Here is an 18,600-nt window from a genome sequence, read left to right on the forward strand (position 1 = left end):
AGGCAGAGTGGACAGTAAAAGAGAGAGAGACAGAGAGAAAGGTCTTCCTTTTTGCCGTTGGTTCACCCTCCAATAGCCGCTGCGGCCGGCTCATCCCGCTGATCCGAAGCCAGGAGCCAGGTGCTTCTCCTGGTCTCCCATGGGGTACAGGGCCCAAGGACTTGGGCCATCCTCCACTGCACTCCCAGGCCATAGCAGAGAGCTGGCCTGGAAGAGGGGCAACCGGGATGGAATCTGGCACCCCAACCGGGACTAGAACCCGGTGTGCCGGTGCTGCAGGCGGAGGATTAGTCTGTTAAGCCACGGCACCGGCCAAAAGCTTATATTCTACAGAGTGCGAAAGTTTGATCTATGGTGCATAGAAAAATACATTTTGTTTAATATAAAAATGCCTCAAGATTAAAGAAAATGTTTAAATTCATTTATTTAAGAGGCGGGGTAGGGGAGAGCTTACAACTGGTTCACTCCTCAAATACCAGCATCGGCTCTGAAGCCTGAAGCCAGGAATTCGATCCAGGTGGCCCATGTGAGTGGCAGGAAACCAACTACTTGAGCCACCATATCTGCCTCCCAGGGTGTGCATGGGCAGGAAGCTGGAGGCCAGGAGTCTGTGAGGGGAACGGAACCCGGGCACTCTGCAATGGGATGCAGGCACAGTAACCCCTAAGTTAAAAACTCAAGCCCCTTAAGAGATTTTACGTCCCCACTCTGTAAAATGAATGCAATGTGGCCGGCGCCGTGGCTTAACAGGCTATTCCTCTGCCTTGCGGCACCGGCACACCGGGTTCTAATCCCGGTTGGGGCGCCGGATTCTATCCCGGTTGCCCCTCTTCCAGGCCAGCTCTCTGCTGTGGCCTGGGAGTGCAGTGGAGGATGGCCCAAGTCCTTGGGCCCTGCACCCGCGTGGGAGACCAGGAGAAGCCACCTGGCTCCTGCCTTCGGATCAGCGAGATGCGCCGGCCGCAGTGGCCATTGGAGAGTGAACCAACGGCAAAAAGGAAGACCTTTCTCTCTGTCTCTCTCTCTCACTGTCCACTCTGCCTGTCAAAAAAAAAAAAAAAAAAAAAAAAGAATGCAATGAAACTCACGCTCTAAGTATGAAGTATGATTCTTGCAGGACATTTGAAAAACTACAGAAGAGTGGAAAGAAGGAAATCGTGGCTAATTCCACCGGCGAGAGAACCACCGCTCATGTTTTCGTCTGAGCCCTTGGCCGTGCATATATTTCTTAATTCCTCTTTTAGATTTTCATTATTCTGTTTTAAAGCAGTAATTCTTCATGCTCTGACATAACTCAGCTGTTCATGACCCGAAGGGGGAAAAAGAGAAAAACCAGGATGGAGGAAGAGGCAGGCTGCAGCTTCTCCTGCCTCCTTCCCCGAGATGGTGGAGACTGTTCCCCAACACCTCCCTCCCCTGCAGGCATTCATCATGTCCTCAAGTAGAACAAAAAGCTTTTCTGGCCCCAAAAAGCCTCACAGGCAAGCCTGCTGGGGGGAAAAGATCAGCCTTCTGTAGGTGATGGCTAGCTCCTGGACATCATCTAGGGCTAGGCTTCTAAGAAGTCATGACTATCTTTTTTAAGTTGGGGGGGAAAAAAAAAAGGAATGTTTCCATCACCTTCGATCTGCTGATTCACTCCCCAAATGGCGTCCACTGCTTGGGTTGGGCCGGGCCCAAGCCATGAGCCTGAACTCCATCTGGGTCTCTCAGGGGCAGGGGCCCAAGCACTTGGGCCATCTTCTGCCACTTAGCAGGGAGCTGGATGGGAAGCCAAACGAGCAGTCAAATGGCGGGGGGGGGGGGGGGGGGGGGGGGGGGGGCTGGTGTAGCAGGTGCACACAACACCGGCCACGTGAGGACATTATTCTGCTTCCCCTGCATGTACTATGTGGTCCCAGCAGGCCAGCGCTCTTCATAGGTTTAGTTTAAAATGCTCATAGGATTTTGGCAAGTTTGAGTAAATAACACAGCTTTCTAGGACAGCTTGTATCACAATGGTCAAGAGTTTAAAGCAATTGGTGTACCCTCCTCCTTTTCCCGTGTTTTTGTTTGGGAGAGCACATTCGTGATGACAGGTAAGACCCATGGTTCCCTGGCCCCCTGGTGAGCACTGGAATTCTCTGGGCCCCCTAAGGGGCTATGCGTGTCTTCCTGGGCCTCTTCTTATTGAAATCTCTAGATATGACTTCTTATTGGGCCCCTGGGTCTTGCTATCATGTTATCATGAGGAATTACAGCCATGCCTTCTGTTTTCAGCACTTTGGTGGACTCGCTACCAGGCCAGTTCATTTTCCGAGTCAATTCAGCTAGGTTACGGTGCTCCGATGGCTGGGGAAGCTCCAGTCTGCTTGTGGCTGTCAAGGTTATTTCTAGATGTGGGTATTGGCATGTAAGTGGACGTTAAGTAGAGTAAATGATGCCCCTACATGTCGATTGGACCTGTCCACTCAGTGGAAGGTCTTAGGCAAAAAGACCGAGGTTCCTGGAAGAGGGAAGCCTTCTGCTTCCACACGGCCCTCAGGCTCGAGCCTGCAATACCCATTCTCGGATCCCCAGTCTGTGGCTGGCCCGCCTACACATTTTAAGCTTGCCAGTCCTTACAATTGCATGAGCTAACTTCTTACAAGAATATCTATTTCTGTCTGTCTGTCTCACATACACAGACATCTCTCATATATGAATATGACAAATTGCAGATAAACATTTGCATATCTCAATACCTTACACATCTATATTACATTTATCCTATTATTTATTTTTTAAAGAATTATTTTATTTATTTGAAAGAGTTACAGAGAGAGGTAGAGCCAGCCATTCTGCTGGTTCACTCCCCAAAGGACCACAATGGCCAGAGCTGAACTGACCTGAAGCCAGGAGCCAGGAGCTTCTTCTGAGTCTCCCACATGTGTGCAGGGGCCCAAGGACTTCGGCCATCTTCTATTGCTTTCCCAGGCCATAGCAGAGAGCTGGATTGGAAGTAGAGCAGGCGAGACTCAAACTGGTGCCCATATGGGATGGCAGCAGTGCAGGCTGGGGCTTTAACCCACTGTGCCACAGCGCTGGCCCCTATCCTGTTATTTATATCTTGGGAGAGCCTGATGAATGCAGATTCCTGAATGATAATCTCACCTGAAAGAACTAAAATGCTAGATAAAACGTTTTATCGGGGAGCAGTGCTGTGACACAGCAGGTTAAACACCTGCTCGCAATGCTGTCATCCCGTATCAGAGTGCCAGTGCAAGTCCCATCTGCTCTGCTTCTGATCCCACATCCTGATCATGTGACTAGGAAGACAACAGAAGATGGCCTAAGTGCTTGGGGTCCCTGCCACCCATGTGGGACACCAACTTGGTTTCCCTGGCTTCTGACTTTGGCCTAGCAGATGGAAGAGCTCTTTCTGTCTCCCCCAGCCCTGTCACTCTGCCTCTCAAACAAATAAATCTCTTTTTTAAAAAGATTTATTTATTTATTTGAAAGGCAGAGTTACACAGAGAGAGAAGGAGAGGCAGAGAGAGGTCTTCCATCTACTGGTTCACTCCCCAATTGGCTGCAATGGATATAGCTGCGCTGATCCAAAGCAAGGAGCCAGGATCATCTTCCTGGTCTCCCATGTGGGTGCAGGGGCCCAAGGACTTGGGCCATCTTCTACTGCTTTCTCAGGCCGCAGCAGAGAGTTGGATCAGAAGTGGAGCAGCCGGGACTCGAACCGGCATCCATATGGGATGCCGGCACTGCAGGTGGCGGCTTTACCTGCTATGCCACAACACTGGCCCAAAACAAATAAATCTTTAAAAAGCATTTTATTTATTTTTCTTTAAGATGTACTTAGAAGTTTTTTAAAGAGATATTTATTTGAAAGACAAAGTGACAGAGAGGTATCTCCCATCCAATGGTTCACGCCCCAGCTGCTCAGAAATCTCCAGGGCTCAGCCAGAAGACAGAGATTCCATCTGGGTCTCTGATGTGGGTGACAGGGTCTCACCTGCTCAAACCAGGCACATTAGCAGGGAGCTGGATTGGAAGCAGGATAGCCAGGACTGGAACCAACACTCTGGAATGGGTTGCAGGCATCCCAAATGGCAATTTAATCATCCACACCACAAAACCCACCCAACATAATAATCTATTTTTAAAATTGGGGGTGGATGGGTGGGCAGGGCACTTAAACAGATATTTCTGAACCTGGCAGAAGAGAACTAGTGAGCTGGAAAACAAGTAAAGACGTCTTCCAGAATACAGTCCAGAAACAAAGAGATGGAAACTATGCAGAGGTCTGATGCCTAAGCAGAGTTCACGAGGGGATGGCAGAGCAGGGACGGGACAATTTCCAAACAGATCACAACTGAGAAATTTCCAAAGCTGTTAAAAAAAATCCTTCTGAGATCCAAGAAGCCAAGAGCATCCCACGCAGGATAGGAAAAGACCCACTGGTAGGACTAAGCACAAATGCAGGACGCCAAAGGGCGGGGAAAATTCTGAAAGGTAGAGAAGAAAGATCCCCTGATGGAGAGCAGCCTTGGCCTGCACCCTGACTTCTCGCAGCAGCAACAACAAGACGGAGAAAAAGACAGTGAAATCACATCGATCGATCGAGTGCTGAAAGGGACTGTGCATCTAGAACTGCATTCCCAGTGAAATGTCTTTCGGGACTAAGGGTGAAAATATTTGCAGTAAACCACAAGTTCAAAGGCATTACCACTGCAGAGTCTCACCAGAGACGGTGACAGAGGCTGTGCTGCAGGAGGAGGCATGGACTCTCTCCATCTGGGCAGAAGAGAGGATCAGCAGCGACCGCGGTAGAGAGTGGACATTTCTACGTAAGTCTTGATTGCATGGATAATAACTATGCCTAATTTGTGGAGGGGCAGAGATTAACTAGAACTGAATTCCAGAACAGAACAAGAAACAATTGATCATATTAAAAGATTTCTAAGGCTTCTTATATTGCCCAGGAGGAGAAAATACATGGATCACTTTTGTTAACTGAAAATATTGAAATAGTTAGGTAACAACTAAAAGGACAGACACACAAGGAATACAGCTTCCACACAAGAACAGGGGGAGACCAGATTTCACTGGGAAATAAATCCTCAGTTAGTGCAAAAGAAGCCAAAAAGGAGAAAGACAAAAAAAAAAAAAAAAAAATACAAAGCACCAACAAGATGATAGTAATAAATCCAAGGGTATCAGTGCTCACAATAATATAAATGTACTAAAGACTACAGGGAAGTCACCAAAATGACAAGCTGAATTTTAAGACATCAGATATATATTATTTACAAACAATCCTTAAAACATAAAGCTATATCACCTGTCAAGGATGGAAAACCGCTTATTGATAGAAGAAAGCTGGTGAGGCCATGTTAACAAGAAGTAGACAATGCCCAGAGAAATGGAAAGCACTGCTACCTTCCTCACGGGGAAGAAATACCAAGTCCACCCTTCCATGAACTCAAAACCAAATGCTTCCTTTTCATGTCAGAGAAAATGCAAAGTTGCTGCCATTGGCACTGCTGTTTAGCACTGCAATCTAAGTTCTAGCCTGCAGAGTCTGGCAAAAACAGAAAATAAACCGGAGCTTAGAGGACTGAAGAGAAAAATGCAAAACCGTCACATTCACACAGGCTATTCTTAGACCCATTAAAAAAAACTAAAAAGTCAATTGTTAGAATTAATAAGAGAGTTTTCGATCTTGATGTATTTCAATATAGCAAAAACAATCAATAAGAAGACATAATTTTAAAAGAATGGTGTGATAATAGCAAATACAGAATTAATTTAATCATAACTTTAATAAATATTATGTACCACAATTAGAGAGACAATTATACTTTATTGAGAAGACATCAAAGAAAGACAAATAAATGGAGAGATATCACATTGTCACTGAGCAACCTTGGATAGTACAGGATGTCAATTCTTCCCCTACTGATTAAATCAAATTCCAATGATTTTCATGGCATTGACAGCTAAGTATAAAATTGATATGGAAGAGCAAAAGGTCAAAAATAGGCAAATCTGCCTAAGAAAAACGACAAGGCAAGAGAATCACCCTCGGAGATACTAACACTGACTACAGGAACTCTAGTAAGTAAGGCAGAGGATTTGGGCAGAGGAAAAGACAAAGAAATATGATAGAGAACCCGCAACCAAACCTATGCAGGGTTAGAGACTTGGTTTTATAATGAAATAGGCACTGGAGACAAGTAAAGTTTCAGTCAATGGTAGTAGGAAAATTTATTAAAGAACTAGAAAAAATTAAATTGGAACCCTACTTCACACTATAGACAAAAAACAAAAAGCCAATTCTAGTTGGATCAATGACAGATGTGGAAGATAAAACTACAAAACCTTTAGAGAATGTTTTAGGAACATAATCATTATAACATCAGAGTAGGCAAGAGTTTCTAAAACAAGACACAAACATCAACTCTTGAAGGGAAATGTTGGCAAATTCTATGTAAAAGTTAAACTTTGGTTCATCCAAAGACATTTACAGGAGAATAAGAAGGCAATTGCTAAATGGAGGAGGGGCACATATCTGCCATACATATCAATGAGATGAGGATTAGGATCAAAAAATATACTTTTAAGTGCTTAATGAATCAAAAGGAAAACAACCCAATGGGGAAATGGACAAAAGGCACAGACAGGTATTGCATAAGAGATTAAAATGCCTCACAGTCACCCGAAAAATGAACCAGAGAAATGCAAATTAAAACCACAAAGAGATATTGCTCCTATCTGAACAATGAAAATTTAACAATAAGGCCATAATAACTGTTAATGGGCCTGGTTCTGTGGCGTAGCAGGTAAAGCTGCTAGCTGCAGCTTCAGCATCCCATATGGGCGCCTGTTCATGTCTGGCTGCTCCACTTCTGATTCAGCTCCCTGCTCACATGCCTGGGAAAGCAGTGGAGGATGGCCCAAGTGCCTGGGCCTCAGCACCCACATGGGAGGTCCAGAAGAAGCTCCTGGTTCCTGGCTTCAGATTGGCCTAGCTCCAGCCATTGTGGACATTTGGGGAGTGAATCAGCAGAGGGAAGACCTCTCTTTCTCCCTCCCCACCCCCGGCCTCTGCCTCTCTGTAACTCTGTTTTTCAAATAAATACATAAATCTTTAAAAAAATAAATGTTGACAACAATGGGCAGCAATACTAATTCTCATATTCTCTGGGTGGGAGTATAAACTAATGCAGTCATTTAGGAAAACAATTCCATAGCATCTAGTAAAAGGGAATAAGGAAGACAATTCCACTTGTGGGCTTATTGCTAACTAGAGGCACTCTTGCATATGTATGTAGGAGGCAGGCACTAGAGATGCTCCTACAAAGGTGTTCATAATTGGTAGAGAGAGAGCGAACCCCACAGCATTAAGAATGAATCACTGTAGCCCACTCACACCGTGGAATATTACACAGCAGTGAGAATGAAGAAACAGTTGTGTGAACGTATCACAATTTATTTAATACCAACGTTAAACATAAGACTGAGAGAAAAGAAACCCAAGTCACCAAGTTACAATTTGTATGTAAATTTGTATAAAACTCAAAAAAAAAAAAGAGCAAAATTCGCACTATTTGGGGGATATATACAGAAATAGTAAAATTATAAAGAAGCAAGCAAATGAGCAAAATACAATTGAGAGTGGTGATTACATCTGCTGTTTTGGGGGGAGAGGGAAGAAATGATCCCATAGGCCACAAACAATTCTCTACTGAGACTAAAATTCTATAGCTTTATTTGGGCCCCACATCCCCTACAAGTCTAGGTCATTTTAATCACACCTGCTAAGAAAGGAGCATTGATTTCATTTCATTCTGTTAATGTACAGATGCACTCAGGCCATCTTGTACAGGTAACTACAGTTCAGGAGCAAGTGGTCACGTGTGTTAGTTCTGGGACCTTGGCTCACCCACTGGGACTTTCTGGCTCTCCTCTTCCCTGCGAACATGCCATTCTCTCCTCTTCACTGAGCACCCCTTCTTTGTGCCTGACGACTACCATATTCCAGACCTAGTGCTATAGTCGACCCTGCTCTGCCGCTTCTGCACCTGCCACCTGAGCCTGGGGGTGGGGGGCACCAAGACCACCATCCTCGCTTTCCAGAAGTATTGGCTCAGCCTCCCAGCAGAAGGGAGGGAAAAGGGAAGTTAATGCTAAGCGGGTCTTCAGGAGTTTCTTTGCTCTAATGATGCCCATATCAAGGGACTCCAAACAATCAGTTCTTTGTAAAAGATGGAGGGTAACTTCCAAGCCCTGGAGAGTTAGGCAGGGTGAGCGAGGGACGAGTGTGACGCCACTATGTCCCTTGCCCCTTTCACAGGACACCTTATCAAAATCACCCAGCGTGCCCTCTGAAGACCTTCAGAAATGACGAACAATTGTGCTTGGGCGTCCAGGAACGCCCATGGCCATAGCTGTCTATTAACAGTACAGCCTGCCATCAATTGCATCTAAACCTACACATTCCTGAGGTTTTGTCTGATTGCTATTTGCTTTTCTTTTTTTTCCCTCCTAATAATTTAACCTCAGCCTTTATACCTCCACTCAACTTTTGCTGGCAGGGACGCGCTCGGCATTGTCAAAACCCTGTATTATTTTTTGGCAGGTTTCAATATTGTCCACAACAAGCTAACACTCCTGTTTGATGTGAATTCAGAGAAAGCAGCCTGAGAACTGGTGGAGGGAAGTGACAACTCCCAAATGTAGCCCTCGGGAATTCAAAGTACACAATAGAGCAACAGCTGTTCTAGATTTCCACCAGACGTTAGCAGAGGAGTTATTATTGACATTCAAAGTTGTGACATCTTTAGATAAATATTTGCCCTTGATTTTCACAGCCTCTGATTCAACAGAAATCTGGGAGTGTTCGCAGTCTGGCCCAGAGAAGATCATTTTAAATCAACAGCTTTAAATTGAAGTTGAAAAGCAGCCCAGGTGGGATGACACCAGCGGGTCCGCCTCCGGGACGCCCCCACTGTCCACGTCTGGATCTGTCTCCAGATCTGTTGCCGTCTGTCCTGGAAGGTTTGCATCACCCCTCTTACACGGAACCCGCCACAGACTCGGTAGCTGGCATCAGAGCTCCCCTCTGACTGTGCCCACCCAGGGGGATGCCAATATGCTAGCCAGATGCCTTTGGAGGAACTCCACACGGAAGCCTGGCTACTGAAGATTCCAACACTCTCCTAAAGCCGCTTTGCCAGCTAGCGTGCGCACCAGTGCCCGCGCATCCAGGAGCAGAGGCACCTCCTGCTCGCCCGAATCAACACCAACACGCTGGATGAAACCCTTGGGGTGTCATCTGTTAGCACGTGGCTTCTGCCCTCCACCCACCGGCACTCGCCGTGGACGCCGATCCTCGCCGCAGAACGTGGCCTGGGCACTGCCAGCAGCGCTCGGGTCTCTCCCACCTGGCCCCTGCCGGCCCAGCGCCGGGGCACGGCCTGGCAGACTTGGGGGTGGGGGCAGTGGGGAACGCAAGTGCTTCCATTGTTGCTGGCGTGTCCCACGCCTGCCAGCCTCCGCCCGGGAGCAGTCGGTACACTACCTTCTTCTGTTTGAGGAGGAGAGAGGATGGACCGCGGGGCTCTCCGTCTGCGCTGTTTGGAGCAGTGAGAGTGTCAGTCCCACAACTTGTGTTTGTTTTTAAATGAGACACGTCTCCAAGCACGGGGTGCCCTCGAAGCAATTAGATCTCTTTTTTCCAAAAGGCACACTGGCAAGGCCCTCTCGGCGGCGTCTCCGGTGGAGCGGTGACCGCGGCGCCCCCCTCCCTGTCCTGCAGAGTCCGGAGACCACCGTCCCCAGTGTCCCCGCACTGACGGCAGACTCGCTGCCGTCTGCCTCCCGTCACGCACACAGTCCACGCTCCACAAAGGTCCGATGGACAGTCACGCCTCCCAAGGTCTCCCACACAGCGGGTGGGGGGGCTCCTTTCCCTCCCTCCCCCAGGTCACCTGTGCCTGGCCCTCCCCACCCGGTGCCACCTTCTCTGCGGCGACCAGGCCCGGGAGGGGGCGACACGCGTCCGGGGGGGCGGGGGGGCGGGTAGCGGGGTCACGATGGCCACACCCGCGTCTCTTGCCACTCCCGCCTCCTCCCTACCCCCCGACCGCAGAGCAAGGCGAAGGAGCCAGGGGAGATTCTCAGCCACGGCCCCCTCCCCCGCCTTATAAAAAAGAAATTGACTTTTGTTTGGAGTTTGTGAAAAGTGGGGCTCGGGGCCCAGTCAATGGGGCGCCCCGCGGCGCGGGCTGAGTGGCGCTAGCGCGAATCGCTCCGCCGCGGCCCCAATTAATCCGCCCTTTGTGCGGCCGCCCGGCCGCCCCCGCCGCAGCCGCACCAGCGGCCCATTGTTCGGCCGCGCCGGGCCGCGGGATTTACCCTTTTCAAACAGCCCGTTTTGTCCAGGGCAGTTCGAGCGGAAGTTTCTCACTGACAATTTGCCCCAAATAGATAGATTTGTCAGAAGCGACCTTCGGGAAGGAAGCAAAAAGCCACCACCAGCCCGCGAGGTTGGGCCCGAGACGGGAAGCAGGCGTCCCACCCGGGCCCGCGCCCCCGGCACCCGCGGCGCCGCACCCTCGGCGGACGCGGCCTCAGTCTTCCCCATCCGAGAAAGGGGGCCGCGCGGCGCCCGCGAGTCCTTAAGTGCGGAGCGGCGGCTCCGTCGGCGGCGCGGGCCCGAGTTCCCCGGTTTCCTTCCTGTGTCCCCAGCCCTGTCTTTAGGCACCTGCCAGCCGAGCACCTGGGGAGGCCCGCGAAGGGCCCTTGCTGCGCGCCCTAAAAGAGACGTCAGCCGCGCCGTCCCAGGTGGTGCCTGTGTGGGGCCGCCCTTTGTCCCCTCCTAAAGTCAAGATAGCGAACGCTTTGTTCCGTGTGGCCCGCGACCCGGGGGCCCTCGGCTTGGGAGTCGGCTGGATTTCTCCTTTTCCCTCTCCCCCACCCGCCCAGAGCCACTCTTCTCCCAAATGACCTCACTTAATAAGCAAAATTTAAATGGAGAGCGAAACCCAACGCGCTGTTGATGAAAAGAATAGTTACTGATTTCTTCACACTTAATGGCAAGTGCGAGTCTTTTAAAATACAGCCTCATCCCAAACAGATCTGTGAATTTTAAGCAGAACTGAATTGTATTAATCAGTCGATGGGTTCGTTCATTCTCTCTCGCCAGAGGAGTAATACAGAGGTTGGGGCTGCACGGCGCTCAAGCCATCTCCTGCCTCCTCGGTCCAGAGCGTTTCCTGCGAGGTGCGCACGAGGGAAAGATGGAAACAAAAATCTGTTTTCTGTTTATCCATCAGGTGAATACACACTTCAGCATCACACAGAGGAAACCCTAGGTGGTCTTTAACAAGATCTCAGTGGTGAAGAGCTACAATTTAGAGAAGACGCCAAATACAGACAGTGTCAATAGTATTTAAACAAACATCCCTGACAACAGGAGAATGCTTATTAACTATGATGCTGCAGGCTTCTCACTAATTTCCCACGTCTGGCTGCAGGCAAACAGCTGCAGGGTGTTCCCTCTCTTTTACAAACTGTTTCTGTGCCTGATTTTTGAAAGTGCCTGGGACAACCACAGATTCTCCAGAGCAACTGGAGTGAATGCTGGAGTCAGGGCGATGGAGCCAGCAATGAGGCGGGCTTTCAGGCCAAGAGGACTGGGACCCCTCTGCCAGGTATCGGCCACTTTCGAAGGGCACGCGTGTCGGAAGTGTGGACAGCTGTCCGCGCTGTCTGACCATCAGCCGGCCTTACAGGTCCCCATGAACGTACGTGGGCTCGCAAAGGGAGGGAACGGTGGGTGCCATCGTGCTAGTGTGGGCCCTCCTGGGGTTTGAAAATATGAGACATCAGAAGAGAAGGTAAGGTTATTCTGCATGATTTCTTTCCCACTCTTCCAGACAAGCATTAAGTTCAAAACAAAACAAAACCACAACAACAACAACAACAAAAAACTTTAGTGATCCGGTCGATAAAATGAATGCATTCTTGGTACACCCCAAATATGCAACTCCAATCATTATTTATCTAATGCAACTGGAAATACATATATTTAGGGATACAAATATGTGCAATTATGAATGCCTTGGTAATGATAATTATTGTGGCTAATCATAAATGCATGAACTAAAGTTAAATTATCTCCACTGTTTTCACTGTTGCTATTTAGTACTTATTAAGCATCCACTTGGCACTAAAAGATGGTCAAAACAGATTAAAAAAAAACACCTCAGCCTTCAAAAATAAAAGACACCTAAATATCCATATCCTGTCTTTGGAGAGATACATATGTGTGGCATGTGGTGTCCATGAGTGTTTCAAATATCACATTATTTCACGTCCTGATCTGGTAGAAATATGAGACTTCAAATCACTGTTTCACTTACTCCCCAATTCATGTCAGTTGCACCTGGGCTTTTAGAGACCAGGCACAAATGGCTGCCCCCTACCTCCTGAGCTGTGAACCTGTATACCTACAAGGCCAAATCCTCTCCTCCCAGTGGGCAATCATCTTATGCCCTGAAGCATGAGATCTGATTACCCCTATCATCATCTTAGCTTGCATAGATACAGATGTTATTAACGGCTGTAGTTTATCCAGCCCTTTTAAAAAATGCAGCTGCAGCATTTGACTTGGGGACCCCCTGAGAATCCCACTGGTTGACTCCGTCTTGCACAAAGCACGTGGGGTTTGGGGGAGGGAGAAGAGAGGGGGAGGTTTGTTTTGTTTTGGAGGGTTTTTTTTTTTTTTCTTCTGAATCAGACTTCTCTAAATAGCCACTTGGCATCTTTGTAAGTGCTGTGAATTCTGAAATTACTTTCTAGAATAGGGCAACAGAGGACTGTGTGAACTAGATCCATTGGAAACAAAGCACACTAGAATGTCTGATGCTTTTCACTGCCTTGGCAGAAATCAAATATGTGGTCCTGATATATCAGTCCCATAATAAAGAAGCGTAGCTTGTTCTCAAATATGTTAGCCACGTTAAATCCGGGCTACTCAGTTTTACATAACAATTGTTTCTGCTGGTTGTCGAGACATTAATCTGGACAAAGCAGGTCCTAGATCTACTGTGGAGAGAAGACAGGGATGTTTGGAAAATCTAAAAGGCCCAGATCAGTGATCCGTGCTGATCAAATTCTGTGCTTAACTACTAGATCCAATCATTATCTTTTTCTCAGCACCCAGGACTCATGTCTCAAGATATTCCTCTTGTAGATCATAGCATTCCTCTACAAAGCAGAAATAATCTTTACACGGTGTCTGTTGCTTGGGGCATGGCAAATCTTAAATACTGACTGAGAGGGAATTTGAAGAAAACCTTGTGAAACTGAATTTGCAGCAATGCAGAGCTATTGCTCCCAGATGCACCAGACATTCTTCCCAATTCGTATCACTTTGCCAGTAAGTGCCTTCGTTGGAGCTTCTAGAAGCCCTCTGGGAAGCAAGAGGCAGCTCGATGCAGTGGATGAGTATTTCAAATGGTGCTGGACTCACAGCGCAGAGCTCTGGGATTTGGGGATGCGCTCCAGCCCTAGCAGAGGGAGCAAAGATGAGCTTTATCTCTGCGAATCTCAGCTTCCGCATCTGTGAAACAGCGAAAGCAGCCGCAGGCTGTGGCGCCTTCTGACCCGAGTGCTCTCTGGCTCTGGGCTTAGGTGGAAGCCAGGTCAGACTTCGGATCCTCAGGAAAGTGAGTGACAGAGGAAGGCTTGGTAGCTGTTCTCTCCTGGAAGGAAGGCAGTCTGCTGGCCTCTCTGGTCTTTCTGTCATTTGACCTGCAGCCTCCCGAGATTGGAGAAGCTATCCCCCCTCTCTTCTGTCCCCAGTGCCAAGGCTGAGAAACAGTGAGTCCCCTCCAGCGCGGGCTCTCACGGTGACTCCCATCATTGGCCTCACTCCGACAATCCGATCCACGTTGGCAAAGTACCGCTAGGTGCCCGGGTGGGAGGGGCTAGAAGGATGCTGCTGTGTGATCATGCAAAGTGCAGTGGGGAGCCTCAGCCGGGCTCCACGATGGAATCAGAATCGCTTCTGCCCACCGAGGTGTGAAGACAAGCGGAATCATGATTTGTTCTTTCTTACGGGAGAAAGACAGGAGCCCCTCATGTACACGCAGCAGTGTGTTGTTGCTAGTGCTGTTTGCACTGTCTTCCCATCAGTGGGAAGCAACAGGTACTCTGCAGCACAGGTATGGAAAGTGCCAAGGAAAAATGCCACATCTCAGCACCCATTGGCTTCCGGAGCAACTGGATCTCCTTTCTGCCTTATATTGTCAGGGTTTCTCCTCTGGGTAGTTAGATGGGTGCCAGCTTGAGGTGAGGCCCACAACGCAATCAGGAGTAAGCCTGCCAAGACTGCTTGTTTCATTCAGTCATCTGCAAGGCCTGACTGAGCACCTACTATGTGCTAGACACTCTGCTCCGGGATCTGCCTTCCTCACTGGCCATCCATTGAGCCGGCAACAGTGGGAGGGTGAGTTATGTCTTGGAAGCACAACTTTTTGGAAGATCAGCAAAAGCCATGTCAGAGTGTCTTCTGGAGATGGAACATCAAAAGCAAGCCAGGCACAGCTGGTAGGGTTTCCCAGCCCTTTTCTGGGTCTGAGTATTTTTAACTCTGCTTGTTAAGGAGAGGAAAAAAGACATTGTAAAGGCAGAATAGCACTGATGACTGGTTGGGGAAGGAGTCTGTGTGCCACGCCACCACCTTCATCAGCTCCGCTTGCTGCTGGCAAAGGATTTCCCTTCTTCACTGTTTTTACTTTGAAGAATGAGGGGGCAGTTAACAGGGAGAGTGGCATCGCTTTCAGAGAAGCCAGGGAATGGCAGGGCTGCCAGTCAAACCCAGGCCGTCCAATGCTGGGAGGGGCACTCTAGCCCCCTGCCTCTCATACAACCTGGTGAACGGGACTCTATCTCTTTCATACCGGTGCCAAGGAGCATTCGCAGAATGAGCCACAATGCATCAAGTCCCCAGACCACAAGGGCAGGCTCTGGCCGCCCACCCCCACTGCGTGCTGGCTTAAGGCCCCTTGTACATTTTCCCAGCATTTCCTGTATTCTCCGCCCCAATATAAAATGGATCACCCTTTACGCATCTGCTTCCCCTGCAGATTCCTCAAGAAAGAGACCACATCTTCATCTCCTGTGTCCTCGGGGCCTGCACGAAGTGGGTGCTCAATTCTGGATGGATGGAGCGGACGGACGGGTAGACAGAAAGACTGCGTGAGCCGAGGTCCTTCTCCGAGATGAAATGGAACCATGCATCAATGGAAGATGTCTTCCCTGAACTGTAGGCTTTAGTTTTCGTTGAGTGTTCCATGCCCCACAGGAGACCAGAGAGGAGGTTAGGGGCTACGTCCGCACCTGCTCAGAAGGTTTTCATCCTTCTAACTTGAGGTGTTGCCTCAAAAGGTGTTTCTGAGGTAGTTGGCCTGTGGCCTGGGGGTGGGGAGCTGGGCAGTCCTTGCAAGTTAGAGTTGCACAGGGCCACTGTCCTTATTTGAAACCCAGAGAAGTCTAGTCATTTGCGGTGGGCTGCACAGCTGCTTGGGACAGGGCCTGAATCCCCAGCTCCTGGTTTCCAGCTGTCAGCTTTGCTGTGCCTCCTGCAGTCTCAAAGGAACTCTGCAGGCGACTTTCTTCCTCCAGTCACCAACCAGCACCTACCCGAGAGTCAGGAGGTGCACTGGGGCCAGTGGACAGAGGAGACCAAGTCACAGCCTCTGTCCAGCACAGGCTTGCCTGTGGGAGCTGCCCCCACGGGAGCCCAAAGGGTCCACACCTTGGATGCAAGGTCCCTGTGGCCTTTGGCCTGAGGCGGCGTCGGGTGAGCAAAGATGGGAGGGCGTTTGGATTCCAGGCTTTCCTGGGACAAGGTGGGTAGCGGGGGGAGGGGAGGGGCAGCCCCTCCTGCCTATCCTGGCACTCACTGCTGCAGTTATCACCAAACCAATCATGCCAGAAAGTCATCACGATGATTTCAGAACTGCATTGTGAATTATGCAAAACACAAGGATAATTACAGCCGGGAGCTCAGAACGCGGGGCACATATGCTGCGGGTGTGTGCGTGTGCGTGCGCGCGCCCTGTTGTGCCCGTTGCCAGGGCTGGATGGGGTGTGCGCTGTGTGTGTGGATCCAGCGGCCTCGGACACGCGGCTGCATTAGGTACTCGGAATGGGAAGAAGAGGGATCATTCCTAGTTTGGTTTTCAGGCAATTTGAGCGTCCGGCTTATTTTCCAGAAGTTTTAGGGCCAGCAAATGAAGCAGCATGACGCGAGCGTCAGGGAGCTGGGAAGAAGTCGTTGGGATCTCTAAGCGGCTGCTAGATCTCCTCGCCACGACCCCCTGACCTTTTCCCCCTGCCGACGGGCCTGGGTCTAGTACCCCACCACTGTCCTCATCGTTGCCTGAGATAAATTAGTTCGACTCTCCAAGTTCTTTGTCCTTAACCAAGCGCCTCCTTCCGCGTCTGCATCGTGGTGTGCTTCTGACCGCAGCGGCCAAGTACATTTCTGGCGGGAGTCCAGCGCCTGGGCACCCAGAACACAGCTTGGCACCGTAGCACGTTTCGTAAACCCCGGCCGGAAACCCTTTCCTTCGCTGGGCACGGAGTTCGAGTTTGTGCTATGCTGGACTCTGCCCAGCTTGGCTGTCAAAAAAAATGTTGATTTCTCTAGTCTGTCGCCTAGAAAAACACCCAGGTTTATGGCTTTGTCCCACAACGTCCTAATCTCATCCCAATTCGAAAAACCGACGGAGGAGGAATTATTGGTTGGCTTTTCCCCCCAGGGGGGAATTCAGCGCCCGGCCCGGGCCGCTGCGCGCCACCAGCTAGAACACCAGCTCTGGTGTGTGTCCCTTGCGCGGCTCCGGGGCTCCAGGCCGAACCAAAGCCGGCGAGGCGGAAAGTTGCGGTCACGTGCTGCAGTCGCCGGTCTGAGCGTACTACCCGAGCCCCCTCCCCGCCCCCCGCCCCGGGCCGGCCCGCTCGGGGCGTCCGCTGCGCCGGCCGAGGGCTCGGGAGAAGCCAGCCCTTACACGCCACCCAGCTCTGTTTGGAAATCCGAGCTGACCCTGGAGAAAGAGTGGGGCCGGAGTACCCTGGCAGAATTGCGGAGGGCCGGCCCCCCGCACCCCTCCCCTGGAACGCACTGCGGAGGGCAGGAGGTGTGACCCCTGACCTCTGGCCGGGCCAGCGCCCGGAGGAGAGGCTGGCAAGCTCTTGTTGGACAAGTTCAAGCTGCCGAGAGAGCTTAAATAGAAGTAATCGCTTAGAGATTGGAGATCACTGCTCCCTCGGAGTGCGCTCTCCCAGCACCGCGCAGGGGCCCGGGCGCCAGAGGGCTCGGGACTCTCAGGACTAGTGGGATCCGGCGCGGGGTGCGGGCGGCTCTGCGGAAACCTGAGGCCCGGAGGAGGGAAAGCTGGCTCTGCCTTCCAGGCTCCCCGGTCCCTGTACTGCAGGCGGCGGGAGCGTCGCCCAGCAGCGGGCGGGCCCGTTTGGCTTGGGGAAGCCGGCGGCAACCTCCACCAGGCTGGTGCCCAAAACCCCCACCGCGCACAGGCCGAAGGAACGCCGAGCCTCCGGAAGCCCCCCGTCCTAGGCCCCCAGTCCACGCACAGCGCCCTCGGCTCTGATTCGCCATAGACAGTTGCAAAATGAATAAATCACTCACCTCGGGCCAGATCCAAGTTTTACCCAACAGAAGGGGCACGGGACCAAGAACGAACCAACTCACATGGCCACGTCCGGCGCGCACAATCACACGCACACACATAGCCACCCAATTCCTTCCACGAATGTGTCTGTCTGGCACTCGGGAGAGAGGGAGGGAAGCGTTCTGAGGAAGCCCCGTCACCCCGCCCCTTCTCCCTTGCCATGAAATCTAATAATTCATTTTTATTACGAGAGCAGCGCCGTCCTCGCCAGCAGGCGCTCACGGAGCCGCACTCCCACGTTCGCTCTCCAACTCGCCAGCTCCCAGAGCGCCTGCATTTTCTCCGGGAGCCGCTTGGAGGTTCATTAATATCATTAGCATTTAACCCCCTCCCTCTTCCCATCTCCTCCCCGCACATGGCTGACGTCAGACCCCGCCAGGAGTTGGGGGAAAAGCTAAGTGGGCCAGGGACGCCCTATTCCCCTCCCCGCGGCTGCCTGTCACAGCGCTTCTGGAGATATTACAGGGGACCCAGCCCACAGCGACAGGCACAAAGTCACGCGCTGATGAACTTCGGGGACCCTTCGCCGCTGCGTGCGCGCCTCTGCCCGGAAGCCGGGGCCCGGCCGCCTCTTCCCGGGGAAGGTTTCCCAGCGCCCCGGCGTTCCCAGCCGGAGCCCGGCTCCGGCCGCGCGGAGCCCTGCAGCCTCTGAGACCGCGGCGGCGGTGGTTCCTGCTTTGCGTGGAAGAGCGGCGGGCTGCAGAGACCTGCCCACTCTGCACGCCTCTGCGGGGCGAGAGAAGGAAGATTGAGTGACAGGGATGGAGAGAGCGGGGGCTGGCGCCCCTGGTGCTCCGTAGGGAGGCCGTTCTCGTGTCTCCGTCTCTGTCCTGCAGTGCTCCTCTGGCTGTCTTCCCTT

Source organism: Lepus europaeus, chromosome 3, assembly GCF_033115175.1.
Source record: "Lepus europaeus isolate LE1 chromosome 3, mLepTim1.pri, whole genome shotgun sequence".
NCBI lineage: Eukaryota > Metazoa > Chordata > Mammalia > Lagomorpha > Leporidae > Lepus > Lepus europaeus.